The sequence below is a fragment of the Falco naumanni genome, chromosome 7 (assembly GCF_017639655.2).
Source record: "Falco naumanni isolate bFalNau1 chromosome 7, bFalNau1.pat, whole genome shotgun sequence".
NCBI classification, from domain to species: Eukaryota; Metazoa; Chordata; class Aves; order Falconiformes; family Falconidae; genus Falco; species Falco naumanni.
In genome coordinates this window covers 11,278,354-11,298,558 of record NC_054060.1, presented here as the reverse complement: position 1 = coordinate 11,298,558, position 20,205 = coordinate 11,278,354, and the positions used below count along the sequence as shown (strand labels likewise).

Here is a 20,205-nt window from a genome sequence, read left to right as displayed (position 1 = left end):
TGCTGCTTGCAGCGTGGTGCCTGCTTGTGCAGTGCGCTGCTGGGGCAGGGTCCCAGCGGTTCCTCAGGCTGAGGGGTGGCTGCTGGCGCAGCCATAAACTGGTTTCTGGTACACTTGACTTGATATTATATATTATCTCTTGGCCAGCATGGATCACAAGACCAGGCTGAAGGCATTCACCCTGGTGTCTCTGTTACAGTGATGGTGTTTGCTGACACAGGGAAGGAATAGCTCAGCCTGCTACTTCTTTCAAAAATCTCCTTTCTTCAGAAAAAAATAACTCATGACATTGTTCTTCCATTCCATCCCCACCAACAAAAATAAAAGCAGAGAGGTTAAAGTTTAAACCAAATTTGTGCCCCATGTAGAAGAAATATCTCTGACTAGAATTTTGCAAACCCCTCTTTCTCCCATTGCCCTCACTTGCAAAGCATTCCTGTTTCAGGAGGATGAGGAAAAAGTGATATATTTCTAAACTACATAACAACAGCAACTCCTCTCCTTTCCTCTTCTTTAACTGACATATTCCATAGCCATGCAATCCCCTATTTTATTGATATTGAAACCGTACAGTCATTTCTATTCATGAAGCAGGTCAGAACAAGTTCCACTAATGACTAAGAGATGTATTTGGAAGTGCAGAATTTTGCAAATTAGCAATCAAACACAATAAAAAAAAATCAAAGATACTGCATTACATAATACACTTTGTTCATTTATTTTAACAAGTATCACTTATTTTCAATTATTTACAGTGCTAGTTAGCATACTCATAAAAGTACTGTGGCATATTGAGTTAAAAGTAATAGATTCTTAGTGCTGGGAAATCTCAGCAGAGCACTCTGCTATTAAACACTGGCAAAAAAATGGGAAGGAAATGTTACGGTGGGTTGTTTTCTGGGTTTATTTTGCTTGTTGTGGAGGGCTTTTTGATGGGGTGAAGATAATTGGGTCTGCAGATTAAGTGAGTTAGGAATTAGCTGAATTCTCACTGTGTATAATTTTGTAAATTCCCACATCCCACTATGTCTTCCAGCTCCTCTCTCCCTTTAACAAATCCAGCATTCAGGGCTTTATCTCAGGGTGTCCTTTTTAGTCTGAATTCTCTGGTTTTCTTCAGCTGCTCATCATTTAAAGACAGTTATTTTTTTGGCATTTCATTTCCTGCTTTTTTAGTCTTCTTCTTGCATCTTTTATAGACGGTGATAAATGTGAATAACAATGCGCCCAGTGTGAAAGGCGGAGTGTAAAACCCAATTTCATTCGATTTCTGTTTTATTCTAACTTTAAGCTTCAGATTTACCCATGTCTCACTCCACTGGACCTGTCACCTGAATTAAATAGAGACTCTTAAAGGTGATTGCTGCAAGGAAATAGATCTTAGAAGCAAGAACGTAACAGCATCTTAAAGAAAATTTCCTATTAATTGTTGAACCTCATTTAAATTTTATTTCCACCCCTGAGATATGGTAGCAGCCCAAGGCTAATCAGAAAGGGAGAAAAGTAACCTTAATTTTGGGTGATCTATTTTCAAAATGCTGTTGAAGGCAGCAAAATACTCTGCTAATTCACACATGATGTAAATGGCAGAGGAAGAGGGGCGGGCAGGCAGGGAATACTGAGACACGCTTGTCTGCTTTTATGCGTCACTGCTGACACCTGCTGCGTAACTGCCTGGCATAGCCATCTTCCTGAAAAACCTGGAAGAACTGGCTCCTCCGGCTTGGTAAAGGGAGTCCCAGCTTTTCTAGCAGGAGGGTCGTCATGTCAAGTTTGTCCGCACTGTGACGAATGAAACAGGTTTAACAGCAAGCAAAGACCCCATCTGTCTGGGTTTGGGAGGACAGGCTTTTTCCAGCTGTATACCTTTTTCCCCCTGGTATTCAGGGCTTTTTGCCTGGTTTTTAATATTTGTTTAGCATCGTGGTAACCTGAGCTTTTTTTCACTATTGCAGGCTCTGAACCGGACAGGACTGAGCTTCCCTCAGACTCTGGCCAAGAACGAAGGGATCAGCAGCAGGTGATGCTGTAGTCAGAGCTGATGTAAACCCAGGGTAAGGGTGGTTTAGAAATAAAAGTGACCGTCTCAAGAGACATTTGCTTCTTTAGGACATCTTGCTTGCTTGTTGAATGGCTATGGGATAATCTAGTTGGTGGCTCCCTGCCAAGACGTGGGAGTTGCTCTGGCAAAATGTGTGGGTTTCTCTCTGTTCCTGCTGTAAAATGAGGAGTCCTCACCTGCCACAAACCCTCATGTTGTAAAAAGCTGCTCAAAACAAGGATTTGCCCAGCAGTGTCATCGTAGTTATCAGACGTGACACAGTAGCGTTTAGGAGTCATATTGCTTTGCCATGGTGGAACCTGATGAGGAACCTGATGGACAACTTGTATTAACATCATGGAGTGTGGGAGGCGAAAGAAAAAAGAAATGGAGATGAATTTTCTCTTTAAATAGATGCTTGATAAAAGAACAAGAGGCAGATAATACATAGATTTGCTGAGTTAAGAAAGTGTCCATAGTATTTGCATTTTATAATTGTCCCTGCAAAGGTTAGTGTGAGCTGAATCCCAGCCCAGATTTCTTGTGCTTTTTCTTTTCTTCCCATGTGGAGTGACAGAATGCTAAATAGCTTTGTTTCCATCATGCCAGGGGTTGCAGCGTGTTCTCTAGTCATTCCTCCACTGAATGGGAAACCAGTTGCCACCCCACCTTCACCCCCAGCAAAGGGTCTGGGAGTGAAGCCTGGCAGGAGCCATCCCTGGGGACTGCTGCAATGGCAGTGCAACTCACCCCCCCGGTCCCCCCCCGAACAAAACAGACCACAAGTGGCGGAACGGTGCTCCCCCATTATTAATCCCACTGTGATTCTAAATGTTGTGTTATTACTGTATGCACAAAGATACTTGAGGGTTTTCTGATTTCAATTATAATGATTATCTCCTCTGAGAGATATATTTTCTGCTGTTGGGAAATCTCTTTTGCTGATCTGCTCTGAAACAGAAGTCCTGTTTGTATTAAGTGTGCATTCCTGCTGGACTCCCCCTGTTTTACTGAGGTCTCCTGGCTTTGTCCCCCTCTATGAGAGATGGTGGAGACTCTCTCAAGATGGGCTGCAGGCAGCAAGGATTCCACACTCCACATGCTCTGCCAAAAACACTCTCTTGTGAAACAGTCAGGAACAGCACCTCCTCTGTGAGATGGGCACTGCAAGGCTGGGAAGTGGTGGGACCAGTTGCATGTGTGCTGAGACCTGGTACTGGCACAGGCAAGGGGAACCCAGGCGAAATGGACTATGCATTGCTGCTCCATTTACGTCATTTGTAAAAAGGATGATGCCGCTGTCAAGCCATGAAGTGATGCCCTCTAGTCTCCAAGAAACCTGGAATGTCCCAGTGCAGGTTGCTGACTGCAAATGATGTGGTTTTGTTCTGTTCCGTTAATTTACACTGTCTTTTGAACTACCTATGCCAAGCAGAATTCAAGATTTCCACTTCACAAACATCACCGCTAAAATTTTTATTCCAAAGGACATTTGCTAGATGTGAAAATAGGTCAAATACATTTGTCCCAGGCCTATCAAATCACACCACAAATATATGTGTTCATGTAGACAAGCTTTGAAAGCACCATGGAAGTGTTAGTGCTCTGGGAACAGTGCGTGTGCTGCTGCAATGCCATAGAGAAGAGCATGGTGACATCGGGCAGTGTGAATTTCGAGACACCAAACCATGCCTGGGGTCATCAGTGGGAATGTAGCTCTAATTTATGCATGTCCTCCAAGGAGCAGTACACAGCAGAGCGGCAGCAGCTGAGCCCTGGCACCATCTATCGGCTCTCCAGGGACCCCAAACATGACCTGAGAGGCTCACTCCAGCTCCCAGAGGATAGATGTCCACAAGTAAAATGGCCAGGAGAGTTCACCACCTCTCTGTTGGCCTCAGCAAGGCGGCCAAGAGCTGAGTGGGCCAGGAACAGAAATCGCAGTTAAAGCAAGAGGAAGACAAATGACTAACAGATGTTTGCCCTGCTGTTCCACCTGCGCTACGGCTAAGGGGTCAGTCCACTGCAATCTGCAGGATATATCTTTTCCCTGATGGTAAAAATGCTGAATATTCAGTGTCCCAGATACTTGCTGGTGTCTGTCCCAGTGTGCCAAGTTCATATAATCTCACAGCTACCACACCTCCAGTTACTTCATTGTGCTCCTGCTTTTGGATATGAGCTTCCCTTTCTCCCATGAAGCTTCTCCAGAAGCTTCTCTTCCACACAAAATTAATATTAGAAACCCTTTCATTTCAAAATGACTCTTCCTTCCTTCAGATGTCCCTTTCCTGGGATGCTGCATAAGTAAAAAAGATAAAGATGCTTCCTAACCTGAAGGCTGCCACTGTCTGCCATTTCTTACAAATGCTTTACCAAGCCTCCCAGATGCACATTAAGCTTGATGTGGACTCTCTAAATCTCAAGAACATTTAATAAATAGGGAATTAGTCTGACTAAGTTGTAGTGGGGATGAATTTCTTACATCGATACGATCTCCAATGAGCACTGCACTTCATTTAATAAATGTATTTATTAAATACATAAAAGATTTGTAAATGGAGCTCTTGTCTTGCTGAAACTTATTAGCTTCATCCTTATTTAACATTTATTTTCTTGAGATGAGACAATATTTGTTAAATCTTGAACACGTCATTGCAAAATCCACCCATGGTTTATTCAGTCTGACTCTAAATATTAAATTTCAACATTTGCTAGACCTGGCTCCTTGTTTAATCTACCAAGATCTCTAACAAGCACAAGGAAAGATTTGCTAACTCAAAAATAACTGTTATTGAATCTCCAGTGGGTTTGTAAAAATCTACATAATATTTAATAAATCTGCCCTAAGATTTGCTTAAATCTGTTTAACCTCCATTAAAACAAGAAAAGGAATTTGTTGGAGTCCTTGTCGGATTCGTGCAAAACTTCATAAGTACATCAGATGTTACCAAAATCCTATTAAACTGCCATGTGAGTTTTCTGTTTCATTTCTCATAATTGTTGATTATTAATGTATTTTGTGCATAAATAGCAGCTCTCTCATCCTAGGCAGTGCATCCCTCCTCCTGTCCTTCTCGCTCGCTACCATCAGAATTCTGCTGGTGGGATATCATATGTCACTGCTAGAGCCGATCCCACTGCATTTCTGCTACGCCACCTTTTAGGTCGCAGCCCGTAATTTTGCAGACCTTAGCTGGGAATGCATAGATTGCCTTTGTCAATTTTATACATCTTTTCTAAAGAGAAACATTCTAAGAAAAAGTAATCATGCTGTATCAATAGCAGAAACAATGCTTTCCCACCTCTTATTATCCCAGCATCTCGCCAGACTACGACAGACAGAATAACAAACGTTGTGCTTAGTTTTCGACCTGCATGCAGAGCGTTTTTATGTCTCCGTCTGCTTCCAGTATTTCTGGGGCAGCCATCCCAAATTATGTTTGGCCCAGAACCACTGCCAACTTGCCTTGCAGATCACCCTGCACCCTGATCATAAAATTCCACTTGAAAAGAGAAAATTGAAAACAATTATGTTTTTTATGTGCTTCTGTGTGCCACTCCCTCTGGCCTTTCAGAGTCCGGGGACTGGCAAGGCGCAGCCCAGGAGCCCTTCCCTGGCACACGGGCAGTATAGAAACATTAAGTGGGTAGTTGAAAGTAGTCTAATTTATTTGCTTTGTGTTTCCAGCCTTTTCATTTCTTGACAGTTACTTTGAAATCCCCTTTTTTCCCATGACAATTAATGCAGATCCTTTCTTTAGTAGGTCTGACCTTGGAGCAGGTAGCAAAGGGCAGCAGATATGCTAAAACTCTCCATACCGGAGACGGAGGTTCAAACCAGCTCAAGGCTAGAGTGGAAATGAGCTCAGCCAGCTGAATCCTGGCACCATTTGTCAATGGCATGAAATATCCCACCATTTTTCTTGCCCAGCACTGCGCAAAGAAGGAGATAGCAGGAATACAACAGCGGACAGTGCTGCTGGATGCCTGTGTGAGGACCCACCACCTGAATAGCTGATAGTGCTACAGTGCAGAGAGAAGGGGCAGTTGCTGAATGCTCCAACTGATGTAGGGCTGCCATAGCCACAAATAGCAGCTGTTCTTGGAAACACGCTGGCAAAGCTAATTCTGGTACATAATGGGTAAATGCAGCTCTTCTTAAAGGAGTTTCATGGCAGTGCTATCACTCTCCCCTTATTTCTTATCAAAATCCTCTTACAAAAACATGATGCCGGTATATTATTTAATATGAGTGCTCTGGTATGACAGTGAAGAAGACCAGACAGGCCATGCATGACAGATAACTGTTGGCAGTTAAAGCTGCTACTAAAAATAAAGGAATTGATTTATTAAAGGGTTACAGAGAAAGGTTCTGCTTTCCAGCTGATGCCATGTACAGGGGCCCACATATTAAAGGTTTGAATTTGAGCTCAAGTACAACATGTAAGTCTTTACAGATTTATAAGTTTGCCTGTGATAATTTGCTACTGGGTTCAGGCCATTCTCCTAGTGATTTATAGTCTTAGTAGTTCTGAGCAATATTTGTTGCATCAGATAGTAGAGCCAACTTTAAGGGAACACTGGTATAGACAACACAAGCCTCGTACATTTGGGGATTTAAAAAATACCATCTATAGAGTGGCAGAATAGTGGGAAGTTCTTAAGGAAATCAGAAAGAAAAGACATGGACAATGTAACTACAGACACTCAGAAGTGGTCGGTGATTTTCTGAGTGTCTTAAGAAACGCTGCTACATCTAATTTTAGAAAAAAACCTGGGCATCAGCACACTGAGAATCCATCTCTTCTATGTAAGCTGTGGCAAGAACACAGCATGGAGATATGCAATATATGCATCTTCTTCTGGAAACCTAGTCCTGTGAATTACTAATAAAGAAAAAAACAAAATTGCGGAACAAAAAATCAACCCAAAACACCCCAAGGAAGATCTCAGACTGCCTATGTGCTAACGCAGTTATTCAACATTTGAGCTGTTTTATCCTGAAAAGAAACCATGTCCCAGCTAGGCATAGCTCTGCAGTCCTGTTAATGCAGGAACCCAATGAACATGGAAAGTCGATACAGAGTTCTGAGATCCTGCAGGAGGAGAAACAACTCCTTATCCAGTTCTGGATTTGAGAGACAGCTATTCAAGAAACAGTCTGTAATAATAAGCACAATCTAATTCAATTAAACAGTCTTTGTAGGACTGAGAAACAAACAAAACCTTCACTTCAGTGGCATTAGCATTTATCTTGAGGAAAGCCAACTTCATAAAAAATGAGGCAGAATATCAACAGCTAAGAGGGTAAAAACTTTTTCTGTGGCATGAAAATTATTTAAAAGTTCACATTAGATGCTCACTAAAATTTATAGCATCAAAAATTGCAGAAGGAACGAGTACAAGGAAAAGGGCTGTTTGCTTCAGCTGCAGATTTAAAAAAAGATACTTCAAGTAGAAGACATCCACTGAAAAGCAGTGGATGGGCCAAAAAGAGGAAAACAAAAAAGAGAAAACTTGGCCAAGTTCAATATAAAATTCGTCATATGGCAGGGCAAAAAAGATTTTCAGAAACAACTCTTAAGAGGCAATTGAAGTAACAACTCAAGCACATCAGAAATAAGAAACTTGTCAGATATTTTACACTGGCAGTTCATGATTAGGGTGTAATGGGTGCTCAAGGAAGAAAAGGCTACAGTGGAAAAGCCTAATATATTCTTTTATCGGAGTTCACCAGGGAGGAGGTCAGTAGTTTAAGAGAAATGAATCTGAAGCATTCTTTATTTGAAATGCTAGTAGAAAAACTTTCAGAACAGTTTTTTACAAAGTAAATGGTAACAGCCCTTCCAGACCAGAAGATATTCTGTGCTGATAAATGTAAAGTGATGCACATGAGGAAAATCAATTTCAATTGTAAATACATAGAAACGGGTTCCAAATTAGCTTGTGTCTCTCTGGAGTTACCTTGGAATCATAAATTTTCAGTTCAATGTTCAGCAGAGGTCAAAGAGGCACACAGGGTATGTTAGTAGTAATTAGGGAAGATCTAGACTGCAAAAGAAAAAAAGTCATTATGCTTCAAATGGCTTACATCCCGGTTGTTCTGGGTGTGCCATCTCAGACAACATTGCTGTAGAAATAGAAGGAGCCCAGAGATGGCTGGCAAGTACAACCGGATGGGTATGGAGCAGGTCCTGCGCACAGAAATCAAAAGGCTAGGGTTCATCAAAATGGAAAAAAAATGAGCGAGGGGTGTATGTATGGTTACATAAAATCATAAATAGCGTGGAGGAAGCGACTGCAAACAATTATTCACTGTTTCTTGTAAGGCAGAAATAAGCGGCACGAAATAAACGGATCAGGCCATAGACTTAAACAAACAAAAGGAAGTCCTTTTCTACACACAAAGCACAATCAAACCGTAGAGCTCATTGCCCAAAGTATAAATGGGTTCAAAAAGCAATTAGACAAATTCATGGAAGAAAAGTACATCAAGGGCTTATTAAGCACAGTGAAGTGGATCCAAGCTCCAATCTGGGACTCTTTAAACTGCAGATTACTGAAAAATGAGGAGGGGCATTGGCAGGGAATTTGCTTTCTTTGCTTTTTCTCTTTCTTATATTCATTTCTAAGCACCCACTACTAGCTGTGGACAGAAAGACTATTCTGCTCCAGCTGGACGTTCGCTCTGAGACTAGAGGGTTGTTCTCAGGCTATTATCTTCCCTGTTGTAGGACTGTGCAGAAATAATTTCCAATAGCTGCCAGCCTTGTTTCTCCAAGGCCACTTCCTTTCACCCGTTGCGTAGGAGCAGCTGTAGGGGTGCAAAGCTGCTGCCTCTACAGGGAACCTCCTGTGTAAGCCAGGACCAAAGGTAGGCGGTGGGGTGTCTCGCTGGTGCTATATTCTGCACCTGCCCACTGTATAAACCTGGAGCCGTTTGTGCCTTCAGCATTCACACAAAGTCAGGGTCTGGGGGGAAATCTCCTAAAGGCTGCCCGGGGATCAGCTCATGGGTGACAGCCCGGGCAATAGGCACAAGGTGGGTGCTGCTGGAAGTGCGCCAGGCTGACTAGCTCAGCTAACACTCCAGGCATCAAACTTCTGTTGCATAGACAAAGCTGGTGCTCATAAGCATTCTTTGGTTTGTCCACTCCCAACTGATAAATGACCACTAATTCACTTTGCAGACCTTTTGAAACAGAGCTCCAAGGTCCGTGTGGTGGGTCCAGAGAGTGACAAATATGTAGCACTGAGGAAACCTGGAAGCACCATACCACTCTTATCACAGTTAATCTTTGAAGCCACTTAATCATACAGGGCTTTCAGTTACTAAGGTCCTTTTTAATTTAGAGTGAGAGTGTGTGATAATTAGCCTTAACCAGGTCATTGATCTTAGGGGAATATACTCGCTGAGAACCTACATCCATCTTGCATACTTGTGGAAGGGAAGGGCTGATAAGCTTGACATCTCAGCTCACAGTATTAACAAGGCAGGTTAATGCCGCCCTTCTTCTAGGGTCCTTCACACCTAGCTGGCCGTGGAAATGGAAAGGTATTTCTCCCATAAGCCTGATTATTCCTTTGGATTCTGGAGTATAATTGTACTGACATGATTGGAGGGTTTTCACCTTTACCCACTGTAAGTGTATGCGTGTTCTGCATGACCTGCCATCCACTTCACGAATATTGCCAAGATTTATGGACAGTTTCAATAGGGACTTTACTCCCTCCCTGATTCTGCTTCTCCCTGGGGCAAAGCTCCAATCCCAGGTCAACAACTTGCTGCCACGGTAAGAGCTGAGGTGCCACACATGTGCCGTCCAGCTTTCCATGGGCTGCAAGGTTGGAGATCATGAGAAACCAAGAAGAACAGATACATCTCAACGGCATGTCCCTTGATTCAAGGACAGAGGGATAGAGGCCCTGAACAGGCACTGTTTCACACTAATATTGTCACATCTAATTTCTTCAAAATGAGCAATCAAATTAGCCAAAATCATTCAGCACCTGACATTTCATCACATGAGCCGCTTACTGTGACCATGCCTGTTCTCAACATTAGGCTCAAGCCCAAGGTCAAGCAGCAATCGTCACTCCTTATCACGCACCAGGTATTAAGGCCTGTTCAACATTAACACTGCAAGGGTTCTCATTGACCTTAAATTTTTAAATTTCTACTTGGAAAGGCTCTCTTCTGGCTTTTCAAGATTTTTTTTTCTTTTTTGCAAATTTGGCTCTTTAGGAAATTCTACATGGACTAATATCTCACTTTCCCATTACAGCCTTTGTGGAAGACAAAGGAGAAGTGGGCTGGACCTCTCCCCTGCCCAGATTTCCCACATCATGTTGTTGTTATTGCCAGGTTGTGGTTTTTTTTGGTTTTTTTTTCTTTTTTTCTTTTCTGGGTCTCCTGCCAAACATTTGTCTGCTTTGTCAGGTTTTTTTCCCGTTTTTTTTTTGTTGGTTTTTTTTTTTTTTTTTTCTGGGGAAAAAAGCCTGTTTAATCTTAGCAAATGGGTTTTTTCCACTTCAATAGCCTCAAAATTTTCCCTGGGGAGCTGTAAGCCCTTTAAATATATTTAGGTTGCCAGATTTCTTATGTTCTCTCTCCAGGATGCCAATTTTGCTTCTAAGCTCTTGAGAAAGGGCCAGTCTCATCTTTTCTTGCACTTTGAAGCTGTTGTACACCACCTTCCCTCTTTTCTCTTTTCTTTTCTCAGTCTTCCTTAGGTTTAACACTTGTCCCTGAGGTAGCATAAAGGCCAGAAACCCTTCCCACGTTTGTGTTAAGCTCCTTATCCACTCTGGGGTTTTCATCCTGTATCCATCAGCAACTCATTCTGGTGTTTCATGACAGTCGTCCCCATGTGCATTGCTGTGCACCAGGCTGAAGAGACTAACCACAACTAAATGCTTCAATGGCTGTGCGCCTTGCTCTGATTCAGAAGCTCCATGGGGGATTTTCTTTCTTTCTTTTTTTGATTTTTTTTTTTTTTCTTAATCAGCTCTTTCCTCTTTAGGAAACTCGGTATGGTCCATTATCTCATCTTGCCCACAACAATTTTTGTGAAAGAGAAAGGTGTTCCCAAGCTCCCTTTTTTCTACTGAACATCACCCCTGGAACACTTGCTGGGTGTGGAAATCCCAGAACAAAACGGCATCCTGGTATCTATCCAGTTCCTTACGACCCAAACTTCTTTTCCAGATATCTCAATTTGTTTCTGTAACACTTGAGCATGATCAGACAAAGATACAGTGCCTAACAAGTCTCACCGCACATGTGGGAACGAGCCGGGTTCAATTACGAAAGGAAAGTGATTCCAGCCTGCAAACTGAAGGCAAGACAGCTTATGGTGTCTGTAACTGAACCAGCAAATGAGTTGTATAATACGTGACCTCTGGGACAAACATAAGTACCTTCTTCAGATGTTGGCAGGTTTATAAACAATGCAAAGGAAACAGAAGGAAAAAAAATGCAGCTGAAGTGTTCTGTGATGACCTGAGGAGAAGAAAGATTTACACTGCTGACTGACTGGCTTCATGGTGAGCTTGGAGCGGTGTAAGCAATGTGTCTTCAGACACTGGGGAATAGGCAAGGCTACTCAATAAAAAGTGCTGTTTATTTTATAATCAACAGTTCTAACACAAGAACCTCTCGGGTTCTCTTATTCATGATGATAAATTATTTCTGGGATCAATGGGATTCCCTTTTACTGGCCCCCTACTTAACATATATAAAAATATGCACACATTAATGTGCTTAAATAGCACCTTTCCAGCCAGGAATTAAAAACATGCTACACACATTATTCCATAAATATGTCAAGGCTGTTATTAGCCTAAGACAAGCTTTCGCCAAGGCACTGTCCATCTGGTGTCACTAAGGTGCAGGAGGGATTTAATAAGCCAGAAGTGCATCTGGGAACAGACTACGGGTGCCCTGATCTGTGCTTTAATGAGCGTGTGTTCATCTCAGAGAGACACAGGGCTGCAGTGTGCCAGGAATACTGCTGTTGTCCACCAGCATTCTGGGAATGGGGAATTATTCCTGTGGCTCATCAGAAAATGGAATTTCCATCTTGTGGGGAAGGACAAGATTTCTCTGGTTGTTTTAATCACGAACCAGGACAACAAGTTAAAACATTGCATTTTTATTTTCATGAACCAAAATCTTCTGAAAATGTTTCCTTTCAGTCTTATCAGAACCCTCAGCCATGACATTGAATTGCTTGCAAATCCATTCAAATAATAGTTGCAGTGCACTCACGTACAGAAAAACATGAGACCTGTTGCACTTAAAATCTCAAGTCACTGCTTGGTTAACCTGGAGCTCTGCAGCATGACCTTGGACCTGAATGCTAAAAAAGCAGCTGAAGAAAGAAAAGGGTCCAGGTGTAATTACAGCAGGAACCTGGCTAGTGAGAAACACAAAGCAAAACACAAATAGGATTAGCTTCCATGAAACCTGGACAACAGTGGTGTAATTTATACAGGGTTCTTTAACTTGTCAGCATCGTTCTCGCTTTCTGGGCTCCACTCTTTTTATCTCAGAGCAGGAGAAGGCTACTGTTGTTCTCCTGCCAGACCCAATAGCCTTTAGGCAGATTTAAGAGAAAGTGGCTGTGGGAAATGAAGATTAACACTCTGGAGACAGGTGAGATTATCTCGTTGAAGGTCATTATAGTTTCCATAAATCGAATATATATGTCTGTATACACACACTAATGTCCAGCAGATCTACAGCACAAGGTATAAATGGAAAGCCTGGGGAATATTTAATCACGGGGACTTACCATATGGGTCTGGGTGAGGCAATGTGCTGTGCAAGTGGCACAAAGAGAACTGGCTAGGAGCTGCTAATAGACATGCAAGGAAGCATGCTTGACAGACCCAGCGTGTGGGTCTGTGTGTGAGTGTGCCTTTACCTTTTTTCTAATAGAAGAACAAAAATGAATCAACCAGTAATTAAAAAATCCTCAGCCTATTTATGAAAAAAAAAAATAATCTTTCCATAAGTATTTGTATTATGGAACAGAAGCTCTGAATCCAAATGCTCCCTTTATTGAAGTATTTGCTCCCACAGTGCAATTCCGGTTGCCTGTTTTTTTGATAGCCCGTTTTTTGTTCGCTGTGTTTGGGACAGGGTTATTGTTCTGAGTTGTGGGTGGCCAAATTAGTCACTCGTGTGTACAAAGCACAGTGTGCATACTACATCTTCCTCTTGTTTCACCTGTCACCACAGGGCCACAAACACCAGACACAAACCAGGCATCCTCACTAGAGAATGGCCAAAGTGGGGGTATCCTGAGGTGGAGCTTGGAGCCTGGCATGGGACAATTCACACTGCCTGGCTCAGCAATGAGCAGGGCTTAGGAAAAAAAAAGCAATTTCCCTAACCCCGGTCTGCCTGGGTCCCCAGCTCTCACCAGTACAGCCACAGCCCTTCCCTGAATGTCACTGTTAGCAGAGAGAGTCAACGGCAAAGTAAAGGGCTCTGTCAGGACATGAAAATATGGCTCTTCTGTAACAGCAGTGAACTGCATGTCTGGTTTAAACAAGAAAATCAGTTTTCTGGTCAAATCGGCTCTAGGCTTCAAAATATATGAAATGCAACAAGCTGCAGGTTTAGCACAGGGCTCAAGTCACTGGGTTGTGAAAACACTGCAAACCACTTTCGTTTTGATCTGGTGAGTGCCTCATCTGCAGATGGCTGGACAGGTCTGTGTAGCAGCTCACAGACAGGTATTGCGTGTGCTGCATGCATTCCGTCCCCTCATTACGTAGCAGCTCCAGCAAACACTTGTTGATTGTGCTTCTCTAATTAGTTTTTCAGGGTAGGTTGTCAGTCACCTTCTTTCTATCTCTGATCAATTATGGATCTGCCTGGCCATATGTCTGCCTCTGGAGAAACCATCCCTCCAGCCAGGGCAAGACCTACCTGGGCTGGAGGGGGAGAAGGTGAGTGAGCAGCAGGATTGAGAAGGAGCCCAAGATGGGAATTCGCTGAAGGACTTGCTTGCTATGGATTAGATAAGCTCTGTGCCCTGTGCAATGTTGCCACAAACCAAGCATTTGCATTGCAGGGGGGCGGCTTTCTTCTGTCCCAGACCCAGGTCTGGCTCTGTAGTCTCTCTTCCAGCTGTGTGTTCCTCCTTAGTGCAGATCAATCAAAGCAAGAACCTGAAGATTGGTTGTATAAGGGGAAAAGGGGCCCACCCGAACACGGCACCTCTGGGGTTCCTCGGATCTTCTGCCACTGCTTTTTTGCTCTTGCCAACAACAGCTTGTGCTTAGAAGGTGTAAGGCTGTTTCTTGAGCTCTGCAGCTCATACATTAGCTGGGTCAGCAGATCGCCAATGCCATAGGTAGAGGGACAGGCATGAATCAATCCATAGTCTCTTGGCTGGAGCTGTGCTGCTGCAGCAATCCAAATACCTGCCAGCGATGTCAAATGAAGCACCGCTCACTTTTTCAAGGAGACATTATACGAGCTTGTGTTTTTATTTATGAAATAAAAGTCAGGAAGAACATATTAGTTATCTGTGCAGGGGAGAGCATAATTCTCTCTTTGGGGTGGGTGTGGAGGAGTTCAGTCACCTGGGGAGCATGGTGAGCATCCCCTCATCAGGAGAGATCATCTCCAACTTTTCCACAGGACCTCAGAACCCTTCAGCATTGATGCCCGTTATCTTGGGGTGCCACAGAGGCTGCATGAAGTTGTGTACCAAGAGTAAGTATGAATGATCATAGGCAATCATCTGAGCAATAGAACACTGATCTTGCCACAGTGAAGAAAAGTGTTGTTTTCTTTTTTCTGACATATTCTGTTAAAAAAGAACCCCGATGTTGTATGACAAATAATTCTGACTTGTTTATTACAATCTCAGGAAAAGCAGCAGAACCTCAAAGGTAGCAACCTGGCAATAAGTGGTTTTTATGTACCTTTCATTAGACCAGCAGAGTGTCCTAGGGACTTATTTCCAGACAGGTTCCCACCGGGATCCAGAGGTAAATCAGTTGGCAATCCTGAAAAAATGAAGGAGAGATGGGATGCAAAATGGGCCATGTCCTGACTTCGCTAGCTCTGCCCCAGGCACTGTGAGCCCCTCATACTGGCAAGGGTAATGTGAATGAAGTAGAGGTTGACATAGAGGAATGCAATAATATGAACATGTAGAGGCATCACTTGTGGCTGGGGCTCCTTGGTTTCGGCATTCTGTCACTACCAACTGAGATATATTTCCTCCCCAGGAGGGAATATGATCTGAATAAGACAGGAAAGGAGTAATAGGAAGTATTATTCTTCCAGTGTAACAGATAGGCAGCTGAGGCAAGCAACTAAATCACACCTCTTTAGTGAGCCTGCAACAGAAATTGGTCTTAAATCTGCATCTCCCGGGGCCTATTGCAACACTTAAGCCACAAAATCAGTTTCTTTCCCTGTAGACTATCCTCCTTCCCTGTACAAATGCTCAACCGGTGTTCAGCTGTTCTGCAAAACAGGGCTGGCCAACTCACAGGACCAGCCTTTCTCGTGAGTCTCCCAGTGCTGCTCACTCGGAAATACCTTCAGCAAGCTGGAGGATCAGAGAAGGCCCTTGGAAAAACTGGCAATTAATCCCTCAGGTTCCATCTTCCACTTCACCTAAATAGTGACTGTCCACACGAACCACACAAGTCAGCCACACTTCATTTAATGATGACTTTTAATACAAGTCACACATGGAAGTAGCTCCGTGCCAGTGTTTTCTAACCTCCATCCACTAGAGACGGCTTTGTCAGACGTGCTCATATCCCCTCCCTCCATGCCAAGGAGTGGATTTGCTCTCATTCTTTCTGTCCATCTTTACCATCACACTTTTTCCATCTTCTCATTCCCTTTAGACGAGAAAAGCAGCATAAGGACAGAGCATGTTTTATGTTCTGGTTGCAATGAGATGGAGATTGTCTTTAAAGCCTGGTGCCTGATGGATCTGAGCTGTCTCCTGCCATCCAAGCAAAATTAGAACACGGTCACCCATCATCTTACCAGCTGGCCATTTTTTGAAACTGGGGATATAAGTGGTCTTTTGAGCAGATACAAATTCATACAGCTGCCACTTCCTCCAGTCTTTCCTCTCTCTCTCATTTGCAAACCATGTTTGGAGGACATGGAAAGAGGCATGAAGCAAAATATTAGACATATATGTCACCTGTCAGGTTTTTTTTTGTGTGTGTGTGTGTGTATGATCTTACTAATCATAGCTTTGAGCATGCTAACACAGTGAAAATAATATCTAGTGATAAATGTTACTGATAGTGAACCTCAAAAAGTATCGGTAAAGATCCATCTGCCTGGACATCTCTCTGAATCTTATCGAGCCATCTGAAGTTCTAGCATCTGTGAAAGCGTGCTGTCAGAGACAGACTGCCTCACGAGCAGAGGTGCGTGTGTAAGGGATTCTTTTTTTCCAGTGCTGGATGATCAGAAAGGACATTGATTTTCCAAATACACATTTTAAAAAATGTTCTCAACAAACAAAAGGTAAACTTGTAAATTGGAGTGGTTCAGTTGAAAGATTTATGGTGAACTAAAAACAAAGTTTCTTTTAGCTTTTGATATTTTTTTGGAAATATATCCCAAAATACTCATGCCTTTTTTTTTTTTCTCTTGCAAAACCTTCACTTTCTTGAGTTAAAATGACTGACTGAATTGACCAACATTAATGAAATGTCTGGACTAAATTGATCAAGCTGTATTTACTGTTTAAGAAACAAACAAACAAACCTATAACCCCCCCCCCCCCCCAAACCACCTTTCATACAGAGATCCAACCCTATCAGAAAAAACTTTCTGATGCCATCACGGTCTTACTGCTTTATTCAGATTGTCATTAAAATAACTAAGGTGAATGATTTGCCAAAATTTTCTCTAGTTTGGTTTGGGACATAAATAACTTCTTTGAATTTTTTATGTTGCCTGAACATTGCTGTCAGCTTTCACAAACCAGGCAGCATACCATCTTCCTTATTTAACAGAATTTTAGAAGAATTTGAATCAGCTTCTTAGAGCAGAATAAAGCAATTAATAGGGCAACATCAAAGACAAATTTTTAATAGGATCTGACCACTTAATTCCCTGTCTGGCTGCTAAGTATTGGTAAACCTAATCAGAGCTGGCAATAAATAAAATGTTTGTGACATCAGCACTTCTGCCTGAACACTCAACATGGAAAAAGCAAGGCTTTTTATCAGCAGTGGAGACACTGGTATCTTGGGAACATGGGAGGCTTGCACAAGCATCCAGGAATTCAGTTCTTTATTCAGATCCTTGGCTAATATTCTCAGCACTTCTTAGTCTGCAGATCTTGGCTGAAAATCACATGCTAACATGCCCTTTGCTATTACCAGGGCAGGATATTGACTGTAGAGGTCTGAGTGGTAAACACCATGGAGACACCTTTGCCTTGGCATTTCTGCACTCTGCATGCAGAATGGGAGTGGGAGGAGCAGCAGCAATCAACATGTATATTTTAAGTTAACCACACTCCCCTCCGCCCCCCTTTTTGAATCAGAAAAGAGCCTTGCTTTAGAAGTTAAGTAAAAGGATTGGGGGAAAAAATAAAGGAGATTCATAGTTTGTCCTTTCCCAGCCATTGAATTTCAGTATACCACTGGGGCAAATACTGCTGCAGTGTCAACACAGGAAAAAAAAAAAATCTTGATGAGCAATACTTAAATAAGCCTATTGAAAGCAGAGCCTCCACATCATCACAGACTTCAGAGCTCTCATTCTTTGCTTACAATATGCAGACAGTTTAATGGTATCAGGTTTGTCCTGCTTTACCTACTGGTGCAAATGAGATTGCTGCTCAGATCAGGAATACCCAATTTCTTAACACAAGCACCTGACCGTGCTCCCCTTTGGCTTTCTGGCACCCGTAAGCAGAGGAAAACTGGAACCGCGTGGCAAGCACACTGCAGTGTGAACCAGCTAAAAGAAGTCTATGTGGCAGGAGATGAGTCCCTTAGGGATAACTTCAGAGGTGTTCAGGAGGAGTTCTGCTAGGCAGAGGAAAAGATGGGACCATTTGGCCAACTTTCAGACACGTCTCTTCTCCCGTGGGTATGAACCATGGGGAAGTGCTGGGTTTCTACAGCCTGCGAGCTCTGTGCCTGCCACCGCTCAGCCTTACTGGCACATCTCTGTGCCACACTCAGTGGCACAAGCCCCAGCCTGCCATCCCATTCACTTTGTGCAGCACTGACAAAAAAACTGGGCGAAACACCAACCTGGGTTGAAATCAGCTGGTGAACTTACCAGTGCCTGGGGAAAGAGCCCACCCAATCATCTTGGCAGTCAGCAAAGTCAGGAGCGGTTGGAGAATTATATTTGCTTTGCTCAAAACATGTTGCAATTTAATGAGAAAGAATTAGAAGCTTGATGTCACAAATACTACAGTTCCTTTACAGGCTGAAGGAAAAAGACTGGCAAAGGATAAGCAGAAATGCTCTCTACTGAAGTACGTTTTATTTTCATTTTTTTTGCTAGGTACCTGTTAATTAGGATGAAAGTGGGAAACGCTATCTAACAAGGTTCCTGGGAGCAAACTGGAAAAAGCATTAATGAATTCAACATTACGAGATGGTTCCTAAGCAACAGAACATTTCAGCTGAATATTAACCCTAGTCACAAGGAGAGAAAAAAATGGTCTCAAGAATAACCTAAATGTCAGTGAATTAAGGCAATGTCCCTTCTATGCAGAACTGCTATTGGACATCTTACGGCAAGCGTGGTTTGGGTAATGTTTGAACAAACTGATGGCTGACAGTTTAATTTCCAGACTTTTTTGGGATTCATTTGCTGCTTTAGTATTACTCATAATTACGACTGTTTATAATAAAGCATCTTAGAAGATGAGGTAAATCGCAATGGAAAGACATAAATCCTGTAACATCAAATTTTATAGAAACATATTCCCATGAGTGTACCATCCATGAGTATAGACTAGCCACAGTGTCTCTTCAAGTTGAAAAGAGATGAACATTGCAAAATAGTGGTATAGAAGTTAGGTTTTGAGAGATGAGAGTACCAATGGGAGGATTATGTAGCTATTTGGCCAGCTAGTGTGTAGTTAGACGTGGCCAAAACATTGATCAGTACAAAAAGTGGGACTGCATACCCCAAAATAGGTTATCACAGATGTTAAGTAGTAGCCAAGCAGCTGACTAAGGGGAAGAAATCATTAGGCCATGGAAGTTCAGATTTTTTCAAACACGTTATCATATTCCCAGACAAAAATCAAAAGTCCATCACTTTCTTCTGTGCCTAAGCAGGATTTAATTTCTTAAAGATATACAAAGGATAAAGCTTTCCATCCTTAAAATTATAACTCTTACCCTTTGAGTATGCAGTGAAGTTTCTGAAGATGTACAAGTAGATTAATTTGTTTATGAAATAAAATTAATCATAAATTCAGTCCCGTCAAAGAAGAGCAGCGTCTAAGATGATTTCCTCTTTGTTCCAAATGGTTTGAGAAGACTGGAAATACAAACTCACGTAAATCGAGAACTTGCAGCCTAGTTATATTAAAATAGATTAAGTTAATGACTGTATCTGAGCTTGTGTAATTTTATGGAGGTTACCAACATTCTTCTGGTCGACAACCAAGGGAAATCTAGTTCAGAGCAAATGGGGAAAGTGTGAATGTTGGGACACTGGTATGTTTTGGCAGCTCTGCCAATGCAAATCAGGCAGTAAGTGCCAGTTGTCGGTGTTTGCTGGCAGCTATCTCAGAGCAGTGGTTTGCAACCTGCAAAGTCTATGGACTAGTTGTGCCCACGAAAGACAACCAAATCAAGCAAGTTCTTACAATGTGATATATTAAAAGAGGTTTTTAGTTTCTCTAGTATATGTGTAGACTTACAAAGACTGAAATTCAATATGAAAATCTGCCCTTAAAATGAATTTTAAAAAATACAATTTAAGGCAGATTCTATATAACTGCTAATCTGTAGCACTATTATCTAATAACAGTCTCCTTGGGTTTCTTTCCCAGTCTTGTATGACATTTCTGATAGTTAAGGGAAAACAGAGATAAAATTGAAAAGCTCTCCTAGACAAAAATGAAGTTAAAGTGGAGTTTAAATTGCATCATGTGTGTAATGTACAGGTGAAA

The 20,205-nt window shown here is 42.3% G+C and overlaps 1 long non-coding RNA gene across 1 annotated transcript in view; it reads left to right on the top strand.

The window, feature by feature from the left end:
- LOC121092015 overlaps positions 1–4,875 on the top strand; it is a 71,302-nt gene extending 66,427 nt beyond the window's left edge. Inside the window, exon 3 of the long non-coding RNA XR_005829148.1 lies at positions 1,956–4,875. This is a non-coding gene — a long non-coding RNA (uncharacterized LOC121092015). The remainder of the gene's footprint in view (positions 1–1,955) is intronic.
- The last annotated feature ends 15,330 nt before the right edge of the window (positions 4,876–20,205 follow it).